This window comes from Haliotis cracherodii, unplaced genomic scaffold (genome assembly GCF_022045235.1).
Source record: "Haliotis cracherodii isolate W230 unplaced genomic scaffold, xgHalCrac1.p SCAF_9, whole genome shotgun sequence".
NCBI lineage: Eukaryota > Metazoa > Mollusca > Gastropoda > Lepetellida > Haliotidae > Haliotis > Haliotis cracherodii.
The window spans coordinates 17,959,503-17,970,359 of NW_027266343.1; the positions used below are offsets into that span (position 1 = coordinate 17,959,503).

At 38.6% G+C, this 10,857-nt stretch overlaps 1 pseudogene; it reads right to left on the reverse strand.

Moving 5' to 3' along the window:
* LOC139452407 (protein mono-ADP-ribosyltransferase PARP14-like) overlaps nucleotides 1–9,580 on the reverse strand; it is a 47,468-nt pseudogene extending 37,888 nt beyond the window's left edge.
* Nucleotides 9,581–10,857: the final 1,277 nt, after the last annotated feature.

The window sequence follows — 10,857 nt, forward strand, 5'->3', positions numbered from 1 at the left end:
TTTTTGGGTGTGTGTGTGATGAAGTGGGGCGGTCTTCAAGCATTGATACTATTTTACACCAATATCAAACAGTATGAACAAGCGAGTTGATATACATTGGATATCAGCCACATTCACCATAAACTATAACATTTTGTGTTTGTGGTAAGATTTGTAGGAAGGTTTTGTAAGCCAGCAGGTGCTATTTCTCTATACTATCAAATCTATTGATCCCCATAGTTTCAGATGCGTACAAAAGAATCTGACTAATCTGAAGATCACTAATCTTAAAGAATACTCCTTGGGCAGTAAACATATTTTTCTGGTTTTAGTAAGTAACTCAAATACAGCCTCTTTGACACATTGACCTTGATCGGCAACATATTTACTTTGACTAAACTCACAAGTGACGACAAATCCTAGATATAAACCTCTAAAGCGTCGCCTTTATAATACCATATTTATTTAGCTGATAAGTTTCACCTTCTTCTAAAATTAAACATATTAAAGTTAAGTTTTGCAAGTCAACGGTCATTTCCAACTTATGTGCATAAGAATCTTGAATATGTATCTGACGTTGTAAATAAAAGCTACAAAACCCTTTCCATAGTCATATAAAACACATTTAGTATCAGAAAATAGAATTACATCATCAGCAAATAACAACACTATTACTTCTACTACATCTGGAAAGTTCCCGTGAAGATTCCGAGGTAGAATAGGCAACCCATGCTTGCTGTAAAAGGTGACTATGCTTGTCGTAAAAGGTGACTAACGGGATCGGGTGGTCAGGCTCGCTGACTTGGTTGATGCATGTCATCGATCCCCATTGCGTTGATCGATGCTCATGATATTAATCACTGGATTGTCTGGTCCAGACTCGATTATTTACTGACTGCCGCCAGTTCCGTGTGCTGATACATATGTAGCTTATTCATATATATAAAGAGAATAACAAAGGCCTAATAAAAATCCGTGTCTTAAACGAATTGGGCAATCAAATAATCTGTGAAATCTGCATTACATATAACACATGTTTGAACACATTTTACCATTTACGCCAATGGAAGATAATGCGTTCCATAGCTTTGCACAATTGACATAATCAAAGTCTTTTCCAAATCAAGAAAAGCAACAAACAATTTCTTCTTCTTTTAACATGTACATTTCACATAGGGTAAAAATAAAATCCATACTCGAATAACCATGGCGAAAACCTGCAGGATTTTCTGAAAGTCTACTTATAAGACCTGTCCATTTTGTCTGCCAATTTTTATACATGTACATTATTTCCTAGCGAACCTAGTAGACATAACCTTTAGGATTATTTATATCGCCCTTTTTATGCAATGCAAGAATAATAGCCTCAGTCCACAAGTCCTGGAAACATCCACTATTAAATATCTTGTTGAACAATCAAAGTAAGGGCATTATAATTGGATACGAAGACTGAATCATTTCAATGAGCACATTATCGATACCGGGTGATTTTCCATTTTTATACGTGTAATAGCGTTATATGTTTCTTCAACTGTTACAAAAGATTCTAATATAAGCTCTTCAACCTTACTCATCATGCACAGGTTTGTCAGTTTCATTTTTTTTTATCTCTAAAGTAATATTTTCTGGGTTGTTTAAGATTACAAGAAATATTGCCATGTATTTGAAATACGTCTTAACTATTTTGAAAACGCTGCTGAATTGTTCTAGTTGCATATCACCTTTTGCCTATTTTCCCTTACCATTTTTTTTCTGCTAGTGGATCTCTTGCAAGTTTTAGTCAAGACTAAGTTTTAAATCAGCAATTTTAGATTCAGAAACAAGCTTAAAATGTTCATCAAATTGTTCACAATTGTCAGGTAAAGCAAGGTCAGCATAGCAAGTCCCCCAAAATTTATATATATCTGGGGGATTAGCAGCAGAACAGTTACATGTATTGTACTCGTGTTTTTCTATCCCAGCTTTTTGTTTGTGAAGGTTAGAAAGCTGATTCAGACATGTGGATACGACTAGCCTGAATGAAACAGCAGTTCATGTTATACATCCTTTGACACAGACCTTAAAAGACATGTTCTCTAAAAACCGGCTCACTGGTTATTCAATAATGCAAAGTTTTACTGATTTGTCTTTTGTATGTTGAAAAACGAACACAATGTCTCAATGAATACTTATTTCTTTATACTCTTATTCAGCATTATTATAAAAACTCTATCCATGTACATATTACTTTCTTTCCATGTACTTGAAGTTTATTGATCTTGAACACTATGATTGATCTATTATTCTCTATATTTTTCATATGAAAGAGTTCCAAACCTTCTGCTCCTCTTCTCCTTACAACACCAAATTCATCAATCCCCTGATGAATGTTTTCCTCATGTTGAGCTTCAAAGTGGCATCTTTCTGTGTTCTTCGGTATTTCTTTACCCCCATATCTATGCGTTAGGTGATCAATTTTCTTTCTCAAGGAAGACTGTATCTGAAGAACATTAACACAGTCTGCCTTTGTCTTTACATTTGTGAAGTAATTCATTGTTGATTCAATTTCTGCCAACCCTTCACCAAATGCAGTTCTATTTGTATTGGCAGCAGCGATGAGCCTCTCACTGTCATCTTCTATGATCTTCAATAGAGTTTCTTTGCGATGTTTCAGACGTTTTGATAGTGCATCAAATTTCTGATTAATTTCAGATATTGACCTCTCCCTATCCTCTTGTACAATTGTGACATACTCCTCACTTTCTGACTTAGCATTGCTTAAATTTTTAAAAATGCTTTGCACGTCTTCCATTGAACCTTCAGTTTCTCTAATTATGTTTGCTGCTGCATCATCAAGTTTCTGAAATTCATGTCCCTTGTGCTCAATGATGGCGCACATCACACAGCATAACGCCTCGCATGTCGAACAGAAGCACTCAATCAAGCGATCTGGATGATTACAACAAAATATTCGCACCTTCAATGATTCACAGGATGCAGCCTGTAACTCATCCAACAACTTTATCTCATGGCCTCTCGTGCTTCTATTTCTTCTATGTGCATTTTCGCAATCGAGGCAAAGATTTTCCCCACATCCAAAACATCTTGACCGAGCATTATTTCCATCTGGGCAATCTTTGCACAAAACCTGTTTTTTCTTTTGAATGTGCAAATATTCAACGAGGTGGTCTCTCACTGGATCAATGGCTATCATCTGAGCAGTGCCAGAAACCTTCTCAATACGCCGACACAATGGACATGTGATTTCACCGTTGCCCTCCTTGTCGAGAAGTTGTTGAAGACACTGTGTGCAGAAGGCATGGAGGCAAGAATGGAGAAGACGAGGGCGTCGGTCTGTCTGGTTGAAATGTTCCACACACACAGGACATTCCAGGAATGTGTCCTTCAGAGAACTGACGTCCACCTTTTCTGGAGGTTCAGACATGCTGGATCTGCAAGTACACGTGAGTTAAAAAACAACTTATGACATCCTTATTTCGCAAATAGTAAATATTAAGAACTGAGCAAAACCTTCAGAAATAGTTATGAAAGTTATCAGATATGCTCTTTTGACAACGATAAATGCACGGGGGAAAATGTGCCAAACATGTTGATTTCGAGGTTTTAACTCATTTTAGCCATATTTGTGTATTCAACAATGTCATAAGTGCAAACTTTAACGTGGAAGAAAGAGAAATGATGTTTCTCTCGGTTGAGTGCATTATGAATAAGAGAGAAACTGCTTTCTCCTTAGCGGTATGTAATGGCTAAGGGATGTAATTAGCCTGGGTAGCCTGGAAAGCAGCTCGTCTCTCTCACTTGTCTGCATGGCAGTAACACTGAACATAAGTATCAAGTTCTATTATGTCTCAAGACGATCCATCAACAGACGATCCATCAAATTTCTCACCTAAGAGAAGAATTTATTCAGCAAGCCAAAGGTTTGAAAAGGTTTACGACTGAAACAGAATATTCTTGGTCAAGGGAAGGAAATCGAATTCAGTTTAATGTTAATTCGGAAGTTTTAGAAGACTTACTTAATACCAGACAAACCATTCAGAATGGGAATTATGATGATATGTCAAGGTGTGTGGAAGAAGCTATCGGAAAATTAGAGAAAAGATATAAGCTGATAAAAATTGCAGATTCGTCGGACATTATGTTTCCAATGAGTTAACAGATGATTCTGATGATGACAAGAAAATTGAGAAAGCAGAATCAAAAGCTGCAGAAAACTTAAATTGAAACAAAATCGCAAGAACCCTTATGGATCTCGTGCTTCTCCCGGGTCGATCTAAGCACAGCACGTACAATGTGCTCTACCCGCTTCTACTCCTGTGCATAGCATTTCTATCATGCATTCTATCAGCTTTCGGGTCAAAGGTCCACGACATGGATCGTGCCATTTTTGCGGCGAGTTCACCCACTACATCCGGGAATGTCCCTACACAACCAGGGCCACAACAGGTGTCAACGCCACGGTTGTCAACGCCACAGCAACCAGTGCCTCTTAGGCAGGATACAGTGAGTGAGTGAGTGAGTGAGTTTGGTTTTACGCCGCTTTTAGCAATATTCCAGCAATATCACGGCGGGGGACACCAGAAATGGGCTTCACACATTGTACCCATGTCGGGAATCGACCCCGGGTCTTCGGCGTGACGAGCGAACGCATTAACCACGAGCCTACCCGACCGCCCCAGGCAGGACACAGACTTGTCAGTTAAATGTAGTTTTGATAATGTACATTTGGAAAACAATATGCTTGATGATTATGACATTGCCCTTACTAATGATTATTATGAATATGAACAGGGAACAGCAGAAATTATAGTGAAGGGTCGGTTAAAGTCTAGCATTCAATTCTGGTACAATTCATAATTGATATCATAGACAATGAATATACAATTCCTTTTATTTCCAGGCCTCCAAAGATGGAGTTAAGAAATAACTGGTCGGCGTTGAGACATGCAGAGTTTGTTAACCAAGCTTTTTTAGAATTGCATAAGAAACAAATAATTATTGAATGTGAGTCTCCAACGTACATCGTTAACCCTCTTTCTGTGTCTATACAGTCGTCGGGGGAAAAGCGTTTGATTTTAGATCTGTCCAGAGTTAACAATTACGTTAGCAAAAAGTCAATCAAATATGAAGATTGGAAAACTGCACTTGAATATATTAATGCCAACGATTGGTTGATAAAATTTGATATACATTCAGCATATCATCATATAGACATGTTTGAAGGCCATACTGAATTCCTTGGTTTTTCATGGAAAAATGCTTCGGGTGTTAAGCAATATTTCAAGTTTGTAGTCTTACCTTTCGGGTTAACTTCAGCACCTTATGTGTTTACTAAGATCACACCCCAGTTAGTCAAGAAATGGCGTTCTGAAGGGAAGAAAGTGGTCACCTTTTCAGATGACGGTATTTTATCAGCTCAATCGGAACTTATTACACGTTCGTCTGGCGAGGCTATAAAAGAAGACTTGATCAAGTCTGGATTTGTACCCAAATGCGAAAAGTCACTATGGTTTATCTGTTCTTCAGAGGAAGTTGGATAAGGCGATTGAAACGATTACATTTATTTAAGTGAATAGGCGCTCTTATCAACCAGTGCGGCGGTTTGCTGCGATTATCGAACAAATCATAGCAATTAAACTAGTTATGGGAAATGTTGTACAATCAATGACTAAGTTTCTCAGCATTGATGTTTTGACATCTTCATCGTGGAACAGCAACGTTATACTGTCTTCACACAGCATTGAACAGTTACTGTATTGGAGAGAAAACATTGCTCGTTTGTCGAGAACAGTCAGTTGTGAGTCCAGTTGTGTACAGTGACACCAGTGATACCGGATATGGAGGGTATTGTGTTGAAATGGATGCTGCTTATTCCCATGGTCAGTGGTCAGAGGAGGAGGCTAAAAATAGTTCTACATGGAGAGAACTCAAGGCCGTTTTTTTCGTTCTGCAAAGTTTTATCTCACAACTGAGACATCGTAGAATATTGTGGTGTACTGACAATCAAAATGTGGTTACCATAGAGGATAAGGGTAGTATGAAACCGAAATTACAAAGCATAGTTATGGACCTTTTTGAGTTGTGTTCAAGTCAAAAAGTTAATCTGAATATGCATTGGATCCCGCGTTCAGAGAATGAGACCGCAGATATGTGGAGTAAAATTGTTGATTTCGATGATTGGTCCATTTCGAATCACATATTTAAGCATATAGATGCCAGATGGGGTCCTCACGATGTAGATAGATTTGCATCTTGGTACAATGCTAATTTGCCATGTTTTAATTCCAAGTATTATAACCCGGGATGTGCGGCTGTGGACTGTTTCACAGTCAGCTGGAAGGGTGTGGTAAATTGGGTTGTCCCCCCTATTGGTATGGTACCAAGAACCTTAAGACATATGTCTGAGTGTTGTGCTAAAGGCACCATTGTTGTGCCCGAATGGCATTCCGCATGCATTTGGCCGCTTATCACTCGCAATTCTTCGTTTATTCCACCGGTGATAGAACACGTGTATTTGCATGTAATCTGAACAAGCTTATGTAGCATCTTGGATTGGAGGTGGATTGTTTGGAGAACAAGATTTGCTGTTTAATATGCTAGCTCTGCGTGTTGATTTCAGCATATGTTGAATGTGCATTTTCTGTTTACGGATGTGATAAGTTGCGCTTATGGAGAGGAGTTTAAGGCGTTACCAACTGGTGTGAGGGGGTTGGCAGCAGGTTTGCCTGATCTGCTGACGAATTGTAGAACAGATTCCACTGCTAGGAAATACAGATATGGTTTTGATGCGAGGAAACGGTGGGCACATTCTTGTTTAATTACCGATTTCACTTTTGCACTGCGCATTATATTTGCTGTCTGTTGTTCAGCGGAGTGAATCGTTTGTCCTTGTGCTAACTGCGTTCTATAGTATTCGCCATGCTCATGTGAAAGTAGGATTGCAAAGTCCGACTGAGAATGGTTTAGTCAAAAATGTTTTAGAAGCGGCAAAAAGAAGATTGGCCAAGTGTGTTAATAAAAAGGAGCCGATTACCGTGGAATTATTAGAGAAATTAGTTGATGTAAAACTGCTTAATCCTACACTTTGTAATTGAAGGATTATGTGTATGTGCCTTGCAGCATATTCAGGATTCCTGAGATCTGCAGAACTATTACACATTAGACGATCTGACATTGTCTTTTATGAGAGTCATATAATGTTATTTATTGAACAATTTAAAACGGACATATACAGAGATGGTTCATGGCTTGTCATTGGTAGGACAAATTCAAAATTATGTCCCGTTACAAGATTGGAAAAATACTTTGCCTTATCCGGAATATTGACTCATTCTGATGAATATATCTTTAGAGAATTGTTTATAGATGTTTTTACGCCATTTGTGTGCAACATCAAAAGTTATGGACTTCATAGCTTGCTGTCGTGGTGGGGCGTCAGCAGCGGCAAACAATGGCGTACCAGATCGAATGTTTAAAAGACACGGACGCTGGAGAAGTGAAAATGCCAAGGACGGTTACATAAAAGATCAACTTCAGAGACGATTGTCTGTTTCCCTGTCTCTAGGGCTATAGACTTTCTTTGAGATTCTGCCCGTGTCGACACTACGACCGGGCCATTGTAAATATTGGTGTTATGTTGTATGTATATATGTCTGGGCATGTGGCATTGCATAGTATGGAGAGGAAAAATGATGTTTCTCTCGGTTGAGTGCATTATGAATAAGAGAGAAACTGCTTTCTCCTTAGCGGTATGCAATGGCTAAGGGAGGTAATTAGCCTGGGTATGTTACGGGTATAAATAAGGGGCGTGGAAAGCAGCTCGTCCGTGTGCGAAATACGCAGTCGGAAAGCGCACGTAAAATCTCCAATGTAAGTAAGTAAGTAAGCAGCTCGTCTCTCGCGCTTCTCAGCACGGCAGTAACACTGAACAAACGTTTTTGTAATCCATTGTTTATATGTATGATTGAACAAAATATTTATGTATGTTTCTGTTTGCAGAATTTCAATTCTGACGAGAAGGACTGTGCGATCGGGGAAGATGTGAAGTGTGGGAATTTTCATTGAGCAGTGACGCCCCTGTCGGGTTGGCTTATATATGTACCTAGACACCCAATTTTGTGTTTAAGTTGGCTTTCGAGTCGTAAGAATACGTAAAAAAGTTTTTTGTAATCCAATCAGTTTTGGAAGTTAGGCTGTCGAGCCGTCATAATACGCTCATGGAATAAATGATGTAAATGTATACTCCGTTATGGATAGGGCTGACGAGTTATTATAATACGTGCAAGAATTATGGCCTAAATGTATAATCGGTGATGGAGTAGGCTGGCGAGCCTTTATAATACGAGTGTAATGAATGTATATTCCATTATGTAATTGGCGGAAGTCAGTATACCTTGCTAACATGCTCATTTTAAGTCATAACACTGTATACCTCATAAGGTTTATACACATCAAATAGATATTCTGTAAGCTCCCCAGAAAAGGGACGGTTGACTTCGTTGGGAGATCACGGTCCAGAGCAATTTTCTCTTAAATGTTGTTTTTGATTTCTGGTTTACGTGTCGGGCAACAGTTCCGTATATAATGATGTATTATGGAAGTGTATATATGTTGATGAGAGGAGTTAGAGTATTTAACATGTATGTTAATAAACTGCCGTGTGTCGACACTGCGACCGGGCCATTGTAAATATTGGTATTATGTTGTATGTATATGTCTGGGTATGTGGCATTGCATAGTATGAAGAGGGAAAAAGCCAGTTTCAGCCTTTTAAATAATGACCGATCAATTTCACACAAAGGTGACATTTACAGTGTACAATGATTGAATGATACATCAATATCCATACACGTGTCTTGTGCTAACAACAACAATGGGTCTCCTTATCTTATCTTGATAAATGCATATTCGGTCAGAAAAGCATCAGCGAGAATATTAGACAATCAACCTTTCAATGATGAGATACAACAACAATCAAGAGAGAACACACCGATTGCATAACAAGTGAAAGGTATGTGAGGAAACACACATCACTGTCAAATGGTTATTTATTTCACTTAATCTGTGAATTCTATATATATATATGTGTGTGTGTGTGTGTGTGTGTGTGTGTGTGTGTATATATATATATATTGGTTTCTGGATTTTATTACTGAAAATGTGGTCAATAGGTCAAAATAGATTATACAGGGGCTTTTAGATTTTATTGGGTCGAGAAGTGGAAATAGTGTCAATTGTTTAGATATTATTTTTAATATCTATTTTCACTGTCCGCCACATACAAAACCCTTCCATTTTTTAGGGTCGGGCGACCCCTAATCAAGTAAAAATGAAGGCCTAGACATATCGACACACAATTACAGAAGGAAAAACACACAACACATCCACTGCATTCACGTTTTGCGTCTGCCTGTTATCATGCCATTGTCGGGTGTACTTCCTGGTTCTACTTTCACTATAAACGGACTGTCGTCCAAACTACTACTGCAAGTGGCCAGCAGAGGCAGTATGTATGTTAATGCATGACTTACCAGAAACACTTAATCCAAGAAGAAACCACAATTGTCAATACAGCGAAATAATCGCGCAAGAAACACCAACAACACCAACAACGCCAGTAACACCAGTAACGCGAGTAACGCACGAGACAAATTTCACTGAGCCTTTCTGCGCATGTCCTAGATAAGCATTCATACATTCAATGATCTTTCATGTATGTCGTGAATACTATATAAACCAAAGGAAACAAATGTACATTTCACAATATATTTCAGCAGTTAACTCCATTTATCTGATAGGTGATCCGACTCTACGTGAACAAAACCATATTTTCCAGATGTTGTTATTTGTGAAGGTTGAAAGGTTAGAAGTCATAGGTCAGCAACAAACAGGTATAACCTGTCTCCAGTCAAATGCTGAAACTCTTTAGGGTGCAACATAGGAGTCAAGTTCACTGAATCATGATACTCCAGTTTTTCAATACCTTTTCACTGACTGGTCTCCTTTTTTCGTGTTTGAAGTTTTTTTCCAAGCAAATCTTGATCTGGGCTTTCTATTCAGATAAGCGCACATAAAATATATTAGATCTGCACGGTCTTCTGAAAAATATGTGGGTTTTGTTTTTATTTAACGCAAAACTATATGATCGCGGCCTGTGAAAAGCCGAGGCTGGAACAGAAAATCCAGTGATTGATATCATGAGCATCGATCTACTAAATTTGGATACGATGACATGTACCAACCGAGTTAGGAAGGCTGACCACCCTATCCTGTTAGTTGCTTCTAACGGCTAGCATGGGCTGCTGAGACCAATTCTAACCCGTATCTAACGTGTATTCATTCTCGTTTATTTTTATAACTGTACTCGATAAACGCAATCCTTTTGCTATCATATTCCATGTTAATGCATTTGTTCCTATTCTCTGGTTAGTGTAGTCGTCCTATCACAATGACGCGGCATGGGGGACCCAGCGTTGCGTCCCTTAAGGTGCCAGGGTTCGATTTCCAATTCGCCTGATTAAAACCTATGATTTGACATCTCTTGTATGTTTCACGAAAGTGGTAAGAGTGAACAACATGTGTAGTATTCAGTAACGGCAGCAACTGTAATCTCTTTGCAACACGCCCCAGAAATCATATTTACTACAAGACCATCATGTGTACAGTGGTAATAGGAGCAGGTGTATATTTCATCCCATGAGAAGATATTGGACAGATTACTTACAAATATTTTATGGAGGGGATGTCGGTTGTGTTAAAGTATTCTTGAAAACAATCGCTTACAAATATCAGCCAGCCACCCCAGAATAATGTATTCCCTTATGGCTATTTACAAAGGATGTGACATGTGAAGGGTGTGAAGGATGTGCACGTAATTCC